The 13,980-nt window shown below is 49.9% G+C and overlaps 1 long non-coding RNA gene across 1 annotated transcript in view; it reads right to left on the bottom strand.

Annotated features, from left to right (window-relative positions):
- Positions 1-8,018, bottom strand: part of LOC311615886 — an 865,760-nt gene extending 857,742 nt beyond the window's left edge. The window contains exon 1 of the long non-coding RNA XR_014793811.1: positions 7,919-8,018. This is a non-coding gene — a long non-coding RNA (uncharacterized lncRNA). The remainder of the gene's footprint in view (positions 1-7,918) is intronic.
- Positions 8,019-13,980: the final 5,962 nt, after the last annotated feature.

Raw genomic sequence — 13,980 nt, 5'->3', positions numbered from 1 at the left:
AAGTCAATATCTTGTTCTCTGGGACACAGGGTACCTCAGTTTGGGCTGGTCAGTGCCCCCAGAGTGGAAAGTGATTCGGGCGGACTTGACGCAGCTCTCTCCCGGATGTCAAAGCCCACAGACAGGGCCTTGGGGGTGGCAGGATATTCAGTTGCGAGATGCCCCGTGGTGGGGGCGGTGGGGGCCTCCGAGGCTCATGGAGGCCCTTGGCTGTCCGCAATGGGGGCTGGCCTCCCCGTGCTTGTGTGCTTGTGGACCTGGGCCCCGGGTGGCAGGCAACCTGTGAGCAGAAGGCCTCCTCCTACACCCCTGCCCCCCCCAACCCCCTCGCGGGCCTCGTGAGGAGGAGGGCAACTGTGAGGTCAGTGCCACTCGCTCATTGCTCCAAGAAATGAGAGGGCGGGGTTTTTTGGAACAAGGGGCGGAGCCTGGCCTAGTGCTGAAGGCGGTGAAGTCATGCAGGGGGAGGGGCCAGGTGAACTGCTGATGGTTGTCATGGCAACGGTGGGGGGGGGCAGGGCCCTGTGAATGAGGACGAGGATGGGGCTCCCCAGTAGCTGCAGAAGCACCACCTTCGCCTGGTCCAGACTGGACGCCAGAGAGATGGGCTTTCCCGGAGAATGCCACAGAAAGGTCGCCCTCTGGGCCCAGCGACCAGTAAGTACTGTGTTTGCCTGACAATAAGACCTCCTCCCAGAGAAGACATACTTACAGGTTCCCTTCCGAGTGACCAACGAGGCGGACCCCGAAAATAAGCCCTCCCCCGCCTGCCCCCTAGGCCACACATGAGAGTTTCGGTCCACTGTTTCTGAAAGAAATGAAGGCACAAGAAATTCACCGGGAAATTCAGGAATTGGATTGCTATGATAATGTTCAAAAGATGTGGACATGATTGTCCTTGAATAAATGAGTAAATTCTTCATACTGTAGGGTTCTCAGTTTGTCAGATTTGTGTTGACAACTACCGTACCACCGGCATGTACACACGTAATAAATTTCCTTAATTTTCACCTAACAGTAAATGTGTACCGTCTACTTCTTCATGGAAAAACACCACAACCCCTGAACATAAGACCGAGCGCAACTTTTTTTTTCCTTTTTTTTCCTTTTTTTTTCAAGTTAGAAAGACAAAATGTATTATTTTAAACATTGGAAAAACATTAAAAGACAAATGTCCATTATATAACCAAGAATGTTAAGTATTTGGAAACTGCAAATCTTGTAAAATGTGGTAGGCACTTTCAGAGAGCTAAAGATTGCAACTTATCCTACCATATTTCCCTTCTAATGCCCGCAATATTTGACATGATGAAAACTTCCAAGAACACTCAACCAACGAATTATTCAGTCAAAGTCACCATGGCAGGGTTCAATTTAAGTGCACAAGTGAGTGTTGTGCAACATGTTCCTGACACATGAAGCTTCCAGTTGAATTTCAGAAATGTTAACAAATGTATCTTCCTTTTTTGCCTGTGAATGTTTGAGGATTGCTTTATTGTTGGCTTACATCCACTACAGATACTGGTTCTAGGCCAGCCCAAGGGTCTTCACGCTTTGCAGGTTTGAAATAACTTTCCAAGTCATTAGACGTTCTTTTTTCTCTACCGCGCCCTTATCCAAAAGGTGTAGATGTCCTCGGAGAACCCTGGGGGTGGGCCTGCAGCCCCAGGGAGTGGCCGAATTGCTGCTGGGACACCTCGGGGGACCTGGCGTGGGCGCCAGGGTAGCCGCCGGGGGAGGGGGGGGGCCGGAGACCGGAACCGGCCCCAGGGGAAGCCGCTGCCGCGCCGCGCTGCCAGGAGGGGCTGCTCCCCTTGGGCCTGCCCCGGGACCAGTAGGACAGCGCGCGGTGCGGGCTCCGGGACCCGTCCAGAGGGGAGGGCGTCGGCGGTCGGAAGTTCTGGCGATGCATGTCTCCCGAGCGCATCTATTGGGGCAAAAATTAATATAAGTCAATATCTTGTTCTCTGGGACACAGGGTACCTCAGTTTGGGCTGGTCAGTGCCCCCAGAGTGGAAAGTGATTCGGGCGGACTTGACGCAGCTCTCTCCCGGATGTCAAAGCCCACAGACAGGGCCTTGGGGGTGGCAGGATATTCAGTTGCGAGATGCCCCGTGGTGGGGGCGGTGGGGGCCTCCGAGGCTCATGGAGGCCCTTGGCTGTCCGCAATGGGGGGCTGGCCTCCCCGTGCTTGTGTGCTTGTGGACCTGGGCCCCGGGTGGCAGGCAACCTGTGAGCAGAAGGCCTCCTCCTACACCCCTCCCCCCCCCAACCCCCTCGCGGGCCTCGTGAGGAGGAGGGCAACTGTGAGGTCAGTGCCACTCGCTCATTGGTCCAAGAAATGAGAGGGCGGGGTTTTTTGGAACAAGGGGCGGAGCCTGGCCTAGTGCTGAAGGCGGTGAAGTCATGCAGGGGGAGGGGCCAGGTGAACTGCTGATGGTTGTCATGGCAACGGTGGGGGGGGGCAGGGCCCTGTGAATGAGGACGAGGATGGGGCTCCCCAGTAGCTGCAGAAGCCCCACCTTCGCCTGGTCCAGACTGGACGCCAGAGAGATGGGCTTTCCCGGAGAATGCCACAGAAAGGTCGCCCTCTGGGCCCAGGGACCAGTAAGTACTGTGTTTGTCTGACAATAAGACCTCCTCCCAGAGAAGACATACTTACAGGTTCCCTTCCGAGTGACCAAGGAGGCGGACCCCGAAAATAAGCCCTCCCCCGCCTGCCCCCTAGGCCACACATGAGAGTTTCGGTCCACTGTTTCTGAAAGAAATGAAGGCACAAGAAATTCACCGGGAAATTCAGGAATTGGATTGCTATGATAATGTTCAAAAGATGTGGACATGATTGTCCTTGAATAAATGAGTAAATTCTTCATACTGTAGGGTTCTCAGTTTGTCAGATTTGTGTTGACAACTACCGTACCACCGGCATGTACACACGTAATAAATTTCCTTAATTTTCACCTAACAGTAAATGTGTACCGTCTACTTCTTCATGGAAAAACACCACAACCCCTGAACATAAGACCGAGCGCAACTTTTTTTTTCCTTTTTTTTCCTTTTTTTTTCAAGTTAGAAAGACAAAATGTATTATTTTAAACATTGGAAAAACATTAAAAGACAAATGTCCATTATATAACCAAGAATGTTAAGTATTTGGAAACTGCAAATCTTGTAAAATGTGGTAGGTACTCTCAGAGAGCTAAAGATTGCAACTTATCCTACCATATTTCCCTTCTAATGCCCGCAATATTTGACATGATGAAAACTTCCAAGAACACTCAACCAACGAATTATTCAGTCAAAGTCACCATGGCAGGGTTCAATTTAAGTGCACAAGTGAGTGTTGTGCAACATGTTCCTGACACATGAAGCTTCCAGTTGAATTTCAGAAATGTTAACAAATGTATCTTCCTTTTTTGCCTGTGAATGTTTGAGGATTGCTTTATTGTTGGCTTACATCCACTACAGATACTGGTTCTAGGCCAGCCCAAGGGTCTTCACGCTTTGCAGGTTTGAAATAACTTTCCAAGTCATTAGACGTTCTTTTTTCTCTACCGCGCCCTTATCCAAAAGGTGTAGATGTCCTCGGAGAACCCTGGGGGTGGGCCTGCAGCCCCAGGGAGTGGCCGAATTGCTGCTGGGACCCCGCGGGGGACCTGGCTTAGGCGCCAGGGTAGCCGCCGGGGGAGGGGGGGGGGCGGAGACCAGAACCGGCCCCAGGGGAAGCCGCTGCCGCGCCGCGCTGCCCGGAGGGGCTGCTCCCCTTGGGCCTGCCCCGGGACCCGTAGGACAGCGCGCGGTGCGGGCTCCGGGACCCGTCCCGAGGGGAGGGCGTCGGCGGTCGGAAGTTCTGGCGATGCATGTCTCCCGAGCGCATCTATTGGGGCAAAAATTAATATAAGTCAATATTTTGTTCTCTGGGACACAGGGTACCTCAGTTTGGGCGGGTCAGTGCCCCCAGAGTGGAAAGTGATTCGGGCGGACTTGACGCAGCTCTCTCCCGGATGTCAAAGCCCACAGACAGGGCCTTGGGGGTGGCAGGATATTCAGTTGCGAGATGCCCCGTGGTGGGGGCGGTGGGGGCCTCCGAGGCTCATGGAGGCCCTTGGCTGTCCGCAATGGGGGGCTGGCCTCCCCGTGCTTGTGTGCTTGTGGACCTGGGCCCCGGGTGGCAGGCAACCTGTGAGCAGAAGGCCTCCTCCTACACCCCTCCCCCCCCCAACCCCCTCGCGGGCCTCGTGAGGAGGAGGGCAACTGTGAGGTCAGTGCCACTCGCTCATTGGTCCAAGAAATGAGAGGGCGGGGTTTTTTGGAACAAGGGGCGGAGCCTGGCCTAGTGCTGAAGGCGGTGAAGTCATGCAGGGGGAGGGGCCAGGTGAACTGCTGATGGTTGTCATGGCAACGGTGGGGGGGGGCAGGGCCCTGTGAATGAGGACGAGGATGGGGCTCCCCAGTAGCTGCAGAAGCCCCACCTTCGCCTGGTCCAGACTGGACGCCAGAGAGATGGGCTTTCCCGGAGAATGCCACAGAAAGGTCGCCCTCTGGGCCCAGGGACCAGTAAGTACTGTGTTTGTCTGACAATAAGACCTCCTCCCAGAGAAGACATACTTACAGGTTCCCTTCCGAGTGACCAAGGAGGCGGACCCCGAAAATAAGCCCTCCCCCGCCTGCCCCCTAGGCCACACATGAGAGTTTCGGTCCACTGTTTCTGAAAGAAATGAAGGCACAAGAAATTCACCGGGAAATTCAGGAATTGGATTGCTATGATAATGTTCAAAAGATGTGGACATGATTGTCCTTGAATAAATGAGTAAATTCTTCATACTGTAGGGTTCTCAGTTTGTCAGATTTGTGTTGACAACTACCGTACCACCGGCATGTACACACGTAATAAATTTCCTTAATTTTCACCTAACAGTAAATGTGTACCGTCTACTTCTTCATGGAAAAACACCACAACCCCTGAACATAAGACCGAGCGCAACTTTTTTTTTCCTTTTTTTTCCTTTTTTTTTCAAGTTAGAAAGACAAAATGTATTATTTTAAACATTGGAAAAACATTAAAAGACAAATGTCCATTATATAACCAAGAATGTTAAGTATTTGGAAACTGCAAATCTTGTAAAATGTGGTAGGCACTTTCAGAGAGCTAAAGATTGCAACTTATCCTACCATATTTCCTTTCTAATGCCCGCAATATTTGACATGATGAAAACTTCCAAGAACACTCAACCAACGAATTATTCAGTCAAAGTCACCATGGCAGGGTTCAATTTAAGTGCACAAGTGAGTGTTGTGCAACATGTTCCTGACACATGAAGCTTCCAGTTGAATTTCAGAAATGTTAACAAATGTATCTTCCTTTTTTGCCTGTGAATGTTTGAGGATTGCTTTATTGTTGGCTTACATCCACTACAGATACTGGTTCTAGGCCAGCCCAAGGGTCTTCACGCTTTGCAGGTTTGAAATAACTTTCCAAGTCATTAGACGTTCTTTTTTCTCTACCGCGCCCTTATCCAAAAGGTGTAGATGTCCTCGGAGAACCCTGGGGGTGGGCCTGCAGCCCCAGGGAGTGGCCGAATTGCTGCTGGGACACCTCGGGGGACCTGGCGTGGGCGCCAGGGTAGCCGCCGGGGGAGGGGGGGTCCGGAGACCGGAACCGGCCCCAGGGGAAGCCGCTGCCGCGCCGCGCTGCCCGGAGGGGCTGCTCCCCTTGGGCCTGCCCCGGGACCGTAGGACAGCGCGCGGTGCGGGCTCCGGGACCCGTCCCGAGGGGAGGGCGTCGGCGGTCGGAAGTTCTGGCGATGCATGTCTCCCGAGCGCATCTATTGGGGCAAAAATTAATATAAGACAATATTTTGTTCTCTGGGACACAGGGTACCTCAGTTTGGGCGGGTCAGTGCCCCCAGAGTGGAAAGTGATTCGGGCGGACTTGACGCAGCTCTCTCCCGGATGTCAAAGCCCACAGACAGGGCCTTGGGGGTGGCAGGATATTCAGTTGCGAGATGCCCCGTGGTGGGGGCGGTGGGGGCCTCCGAGGCTCATGGAGGCCCTTGGCTGTCCGCAATGGGGGGCTGGCCTCCCCGTGCTTGTGTGCTTGTGGACCTGGGCCCCGGGTGGCAGGCAACCTGTGAGCAGAAGGCCTCCTCCTACACCCCTCCCCCCCCCAACCCCCTCGCGGGCCTCGTGAGGAGGAGGGCAACTGTGAGGTCAGTGCCACTCGCTCATTGGTCCAAGAAATGAGAGGGCGGGGTTTTTTGGAACAAGGGGCGGAGCCTGGCCTAGTGCTGAAGGCGGTGAAGTCATGCAGGGGGAGGGGCCAGGTGAACTGCTGATGGTTGTCATGGCAACGGTGGGGGGGGGCAGGGCCCTGTGAATGAGGACGAGGATGGGGCTCCCCAGTAGCTGCAGAAGCCCCACCTTCGCCTGGTCCAGACTGGACGCCAGAGAGATGGGCTTTCCCGGAGAATGCCACAGAAAGGTCGCCCTCTGGGCCCAGGGACCAGTAAGTACTGTGTTTGTCTGACAATAAGACCTCCTCCCAGAGAAGACATACTTACAGGTTCCCTTCCGAGTGACCAACGAGGCGTCCCCCGAAAATAAGCCCTCCCCCGCCTGCCCCCTAGGCCACACATGAGAGTTTCGGTCCACTGTTTCTGAAAGAAATGAAGGCACAAGAAATTCACCAGGAAATTCAGGAATTGGATTGCTATGATAATGTTCAAAAGATGTGGACATGATTGTCATTGAATAAATGAGAAAATTCTTCATACTGTCGGGTTCTCAGTTTGTCAGATGTGTGTTAACAGCTACCGTACCGCCATCATGTACACACTTGTGAAAGAAAAATGCCACATGCTGAACTGACAAGCTCAGCGAAGCCCTGCAAGGCAGTCTTGCAAACCCAGAGACCTAAGATAACCACAAAAGATGGTTTGAAAATTAAATATCTAACAGGTTATATTAGGTAGTCATGTCCTAGATATTTTCCCAGACAAAGATCAACTTTTATCTTTCTATTGAGCCCATTTGCCTTTTTGCCTCTAAGATAACATATCTGTGAGATGTCTGTGTAACTTGTAACTTCCCTTTTTCTGGAGCCCCTGTGGAACAACCAAATGTGGTGGGTGCCAGGACAGATGCCTCAAATTCCTTCTTTATCATGTTAATTGTTCCTGCACTCACCTGAGTATACATCCATCATTTTACTTTTTATTCAATCCCAGGTGTTTCCCACCGCTTTGCTTTCTCCCGCCTCCTTACTCCATCACCAATGAATTTCATGTAACTCACCTATGTCCCTCCTTTGATTTTGGTGTATAAATAGAGAAATGTAACCTGCCATTCTTCGGAGCATTATCTCAATCCATTGAGGTTTTGCTTCCCAGCAATTGTCGACAGTTTTGGCTCAAATAAACTCATTAAAAAATTCTTTACAGGTTTCAATGGTTTTTTTCCTTAACACAAGGCTATATCCCAAGAATACATAACTGATTTTGAAGCATTCATCTTGTATGAAAACTGCTGTTTGAAATTTTAACCCTGCTATTTGGCTCCTGTAAATTAAATCTTCCCCAGACAAGGTTATCAGTGCTGGCGCCAGGCCAGGCCTCTGGTTGTGGTCTCAAGGTCCCAGTACATACGGGCTCTTTAAAAACTTGCAAAAGGGGGACTGAAACACTCCATATTTGTGAGACAAAGAAGGTAAAATCATATAAATAGGGAAAATTCTTGCATGTTGGGGCCCAGAATTTGAGATACATTTTCCTCTGGACCCGCGCGTAAGAAATGTAACTCCATCTCTCTGATATGGCTTTATTTTTCTTCTGTTTTCTGTAACAATTTTTCAAAGACACGTTTCTTTAATAAAGAAGATACCTTTTCCCTGTCTAACATGAGGATATCCTTATTTACTTACCTTTGGTTCAGTAAGGATAACATGAAGCCTCTGTTCAGACTTGTCAGCAGCAAGCACTGCAGGGCGTTAGCCATCGGACAGTTAATGAGGAACAGTGTCTATGAAAAGAAGAAAAGTAAATCACTAAGAGTTACAGAACTACTTTCTAACTCCAGAGTTCACCCAACAAATGCAGTTTCTAAATACAGAGCGACATCACCATTAGGTGCAGTGAAAATGGCTGTGCCAATCCAATGGCTCTCCTGACTTCCGGTGTGAATGTCTGTGGTGATGATATAGACCATTTGACCAATTTCTGAGTTGTCCAAAACAGCACATGGATTGTCTACATGACTTATAGCCAAGACTCAGATTCAGTACAAATAGCTTCAGGGTATGAGTATATGTTTGTGTCAATAATCTCAAGCCAGAGTGAAAAAAATGGAAAAAGTTCATCGTAGAAAGCTGGCAAATCTAATCAAGGTTCCCTGGGTTGGTCAGAGCTGGGAAAGAGGTAACAAGGGGCCAAGCTGCATGGGTTTCCTGGCTCCCATGGACCTGTGGGCGGCAATGGCACCAGCCTCTGGCTGTCCATCAGGGCATCAGAGGGACAAACATTCAGGGTGAGGGGCTGCCATCACCATGGAGATGGATGGAGATTTGTCCCACAGGATTTCCTGAGTAACAAGAACAAATCTTAAATACGGTCCACCAGGTTACCATGCAACCTGAGCTGTCCTTTATGACCTGGGTGTGATGTCACTCACAGAATCATTAAGGGACCTGCATGGGAAGACTACATCTATTAGTGTGGGCCATACCTGATCAAACCTGGGCTGATCAAAGCAGTTATATGAGGTGATGCCTTGTGCCCTCCTGTCAAACAAGGAATCCCTTTGTTTATCTAGAACTGTTATTCATAGTTAGATCACTGTAGCCTGTGACATTGAAGCAGTCACTGCCTGATCTACTGATAGACGTGTATGATATTGGTGAGCAATGTTATTTTCTTTTGGAATAATATGAGTAAGTTTCTCTGCACTTTCCTTTTCCTCACTAATATCAGGGTGAGCTTCTGTTCAGACTGCATTGTAGTAGGTGCGCTGTAGGGTCTTAGTCATCAGAGAGTTAGTCAGGAATTGTGCCTATAAAAAGATAAATCATTTATTCAGTGTTAAAAAAAAACACACAAGTTCTAATCCAGATTTTGCTCAAGACACTTAGTAAATATTGGGCTATAGCATCACTAAATGGAGGAGTGGGGGCTGTTATTTTCCATGTCTGTGGTGATAACACAGACATTCTGAAATATTTCTGAGTGCTCTGGAACAGTGGACATAGCAACCAATTGTTTGCTTGTTCTGCCATTCTATTTACCTTATAAGATAGCCTTTTACTATATAGGATACTAGAGGCCCAGTGTACAATGGGGATTTTGAGTTCTCTTTCCACGTCTGTGGTGTTAACACAGACATTCTGAAATATTCCTGAGTGCTCCAGAACAGTGTACATGATTTGTATCCAAGACACCTGATACAGCATGAAGAGATCAATTTTGTCACAGGTTTCAAACCAGATGTGAGAGAAATTGGAATGGATCATGGTTGTGTTATAAACCACATAGGAGGAAGTAGAATAACTCAGGATTTATTAGGGAACAGTAAAATGTGCAAGAGGAAACAAACAAGGTTAGCAAAGACAGTGAGCTCTTCTGTGACAATTACTGCCTCGACTAAACTCAAATCCCAGTAGGACACTAAAGGTGAGGGGAGAGTTTAACCTCTGAGGTGGTGTGCTACTCTCTGTGACATGTAAGTGCCCATTCTCCCTCATTTTAATTTACGAAGAAGCAGTTCAAAATTTAGGGAGGTGTTAATGTTGGAGTCGATTGGTGATGTGAGCCCTATTGCACTCTGGGAGTGCCCACATGGCATACCTTTCACCAATGCATGGGGAATTGTAGTGATGACTGAAAATAGCACATATGAAGAGCTGCATGAAGACTCTTCAATGAAAACCAGACCTTGGGAACTGCACCCTCTCAATGTGACGGGAGACATTGGATCCCCTAGTGGCAGGGGCACTGGGCCTTGTCTAATCGGTCATTGAACTCCGGGTGGATCTGATGAGCCTAAAATACAGCAAATCCAAGAAGAATCTAGTGATTCTGACTGGCCCTGATGTACAGTGTTGGCTGAAGAGTCATGTGTTCCTAGATGTGGGTATAGGAAGCCCACTACATTGTTGCTCCATCTAGTGAAACAGAGATGTCCCCATGAGTCTAAGGTCCCAGCAGGCTGGGTCCTATGACTAATTCTCTGAGATTCAAGGGGAGCCTTATTGACTAATATAGGTCTATTACATGAAAATCAAATTTTATTGTTCACAAGAAAAGATCTATTCTAGTAGAGCCACAGGTACTTATTTACATAGAGTCAATGACTGATCTCCAATAATGAGAGGCTTGGAGTTTCTGCAGAAACCATAAGCCATTGAGTCTCTGGTTGTTACAGAAATAGCTTGCCAACCTCTGACCTAGGATTCCCTTTATAATCATTGAATAGTTGGTTAAGAATTTTACAGAAATCTTTTCCCCTTAGGACAAAAATTTCCATGCTTATTACTCACTAATGGCCTGGTGTACAAATTCATGCACATTGAAAGTAAATTAAGTAGAAAAAAATATTTTAATATTGCTATTAGCTCTCTCTCTATAATAGACATATGAACCAAATTCATTGTTGACAATGACAGATGGAAACACGTGTGCGATTGGTGCCAGTGAGAGCTGTATACATATCGCACATGCATGAGTCAACTTAGCCTTTTATATATATACTAGGGGCCCAGTGCATGAATTTGTGCACCTTGAAAGGAACTGTGGATTATGAGGCTGTGGTAGGCACAGGGATGGATCTTGGCCCATCCTCCAAACCCCTACCCAGCCCCTCCACCATAGCCCCTGTCTTCTGTCTGCCAGCAGCCCTGCTCCCATGCGCTGATGGTGCTGGCCCTGCTTGTACCACCTCAAGGCACTTTCTATAAAAGATGTGTTCAGCCCTAGCCAATTTGTTTCATTGGATAGAGGTTCAGCTTGCAGACCTAAGAGACCAGGTTTGATTCCAGTCAAGGACACAGGCTGGATTTGCAGACTCGAGCCCTAGTAGGGGGCATGCAGGAGGTAGCCGGTCCATGCTTTTCTTTCATCATGGATGTTTCTACCTTTCTCTCACTCCCCCTTCCTATCTGAAATCAAATATATGTCACAGACCTTCAGTTTACTCAGAAAGTCACTCGAAGGTAATTTTGTGTATATATACACAGACACAGAGAGAGATGTTCAAAGCATATTTCCAGCTCTCTCTGGAACAGTGACTGTTATCCCTGCAACGTTCTGTTGAGGGAGAGGAAGTGACTCCGGCAGGAAGTGCCGAGTACTGGCAGCTGCTTTACTCTGTGGCTCCACCAGAGAAATGACTGAAGTCCTTTGCACTTGGAGTGAATTGAGAACTTTCTACCTCTAGCAGAAGTCACTCGAAGACAATCTTGATGTCTACTTGCTGAAACCCACAACCTACGGAGGCACCACCAGAGTTTCCCGCCCCCACATGCTTGTCTTCGGGAAGACACAGAAAGGCTGCGGCTTTCTCAGGACACCGACTCCTATTAAAAATCAATACATTTACCAGGTTTCTACGCCCAGCACTGCGAGTCCTGGGAGGAGGGCGGCCAGCTGGACAGGGCACCGGCGCACCAGGGGCCGTGCAGCCGCGTCAGCTTCTGCAGCCCAGGCCGTTCCCAGAAGGGACACTGCACACGGCTTTCTATGAAGTAACTTCTTCGTCTTCAAGTGGCCCAGGACTTCTGCCTTCAAGGGAAAATACAACGACTGCTCCCCCCAAAACACCTCAAGTCCTCCTCTCGCCACTCCACTGCAGTCAGGTTTCTCCAGCCCGCGCCCCGCCCAGGGGTCCCTCCTGCCAGTTCCGGAAGGTCCCTGAGTCTCGGCCCCTTCGGCGTGTCTCCGGGGGGGAGGACAACCTGCTGAAAATGGGGGTCCGCTCCCAGGGCCTGACCCATTCCCTGAACTGTGCCCAGATTCAGGGGCCGGCGGCCGAAGTTTGGGGTCGACTACCGGTCCCACTAACTGCACTGTGTGGAAACGGGGGGGGGGGGGGGGGCACCACGATAAAGTTCTGAGGACCAGGCAGACTCCACCGCCCCGTGCTCTCCCCCACCCGGGGCTGCAACTCACCCAGCAGCGACCCCCACCGCGACCTCTCAGCACCTTTCTCTCTCCCCCACGTGCACGGCCTCGGGGCTCCCCGCCCGCCCCGGGAGGCAGGGCCACACCCACGCCCTGATTGGCCAGTGGAGGGCGAGCCGGGCCCCACGCCCTGATTGGCCAGTGGAGGGCGAGCCGGGCCCCACGCCCTGATTGGCCAGTGGAGGGCGGGCCGGGCTCCAGCCCTGATTGGCCAGTGGAGGGCGAGCTGGGCCCCACGCCCTGATTGGCCAGTGGAGGGCGGGCCGGGCTCCAGCCCTGATTGGCCAGTGGAGGGCGGGCCGGGCTCCAGCCCTGATTGGCCAGTGGAGGGCGAGCCGGGCTCCGGTGGCGGAAGCATCTGCCTTCAGCCGCTCCCAGTGCGAACTCTGCTGGAGATGCGGGTGGATGCCGGCTACCGCCGGAACCCGAACAAAAGCTGCATGTGGTATGTACTTGCATGCATTCACGTGATATTCTCTTGGCGTCTACTTGCTGAAATCCACAACCTATGGAGGCACCACCGAAGTTTCCCGCCCCCACATGCTTGTCTTTGGGCAGAAACAGATTTTTCCTCAAGTTTTCAGGGGTCGAGTTTACCGTTCATTGCCCGAATGGCTGGCTTCTGGGCTTAGTCCCTAGGACTTGGAAATACTTCCTCCCTGAGCTGGAAATCATAGATACTGGGTGGGGTGTGGAGGTTGTGGGCCACAAAAGAGAATTTTAAAAAGAGGAGGGTGGGCCCTAACTAGCTTGGCTCAGTGCATAGCAGGGGTCCTCAAACTTTTTAAAGTGGGGGCCAGATCACGGTCCCTCAGAGAGCTGGAGGGCCGGACTATATGAACTACTAATTCCTACTGTAACACCTCGGCTGCGCTCACTGCCCAAAAAACCTGGCGGGCCGGATCAGACTCCTCTGCGGGCCGCATGTGGCCCGCGGGCCGTAGTTTGAAGACCCCTGGCATAGAGGGTTGGCCTGCGGACAGAAGGGTTCCAGGTTCGATTCCAGTACTTTGGTTGTGAGCACATCTCCAGCTACAAAAATGGTTTTGTTCAGTTCTGCTCAAGGGCATGTGCTTTGGTTGTGGGCGCATCTCCAGTGGGGAGTGTGCAGGAGGCAGCTGATGGATGTTTCTCTCTCATCAATGTTTCTACCACTCTATCCCTCTCCCTTTCTCTCTGTAAAAAAATCAATAAGATATATTTTTTTAAAAAAAGAGGAGATTCGGCGGGAGGCCAGAGAAGAAATCTATGAGGAAGAAAAGACTTGATATATTAAGTTGTCTACTTGAAAAAAATCTTATGCGTTTTTGTTTGTTTTGTTTAGTTTCATACAAAGATTCCTATTTACTTATATCGGATGTATTAATTTCTTATTTTGTTTAAAAACTCCTATTGCCTCCTGACCGGTTTGGCTCAGTGGATTGAGCTTTGGTCTGCAGATTGAAGGTTCCATTCTATGTATCCTGGTTACTGGCACGCCCCCAGTAGGGGGCGTGCAGGAGGCGGCTGATTGATGTTTCTCTCTTATTGATGTTTCTGATTATCTATCCCTCTCTCTTCTTCTCTCTGTAAGAAAAAAAGAAAGAAAGAAAGAAAATAGAAAGAACAACCCTCCCCAAAAACAATTAAATATATTTAAAAAAAATAAAAATAAAACCGTGTTGTTTATGAACCTGTGTCTCTGCCTCCTTTAGGATTTAAACCAGGGCTTCCTTCAAAAATGTTTTTGTTATGTACTCCCTTTTTTTTTTTTCCAGGAGTGGAGGGGGGGGGCAGTGTTGTCCCAAAGTGTAGAACAGCATTTGATACCACTTGG

Source organism: Pipistrellus hanaki (genome assembly GCF_964339955.1).
Source record: "Pipistrellus hanaki genome assembly, contig: scaffold_23, whole genome shotgun sequence".
Lineage (NCBI taxonomy): Eukaryota > Metazoa > Chordata > Mammalia > Chiroptera > Vespertilionidae > Pipistrellus > Pipistrellus hanaki.
This window is presented reverse-complemented; position numbering and strand designations above follow the sequence as displayed.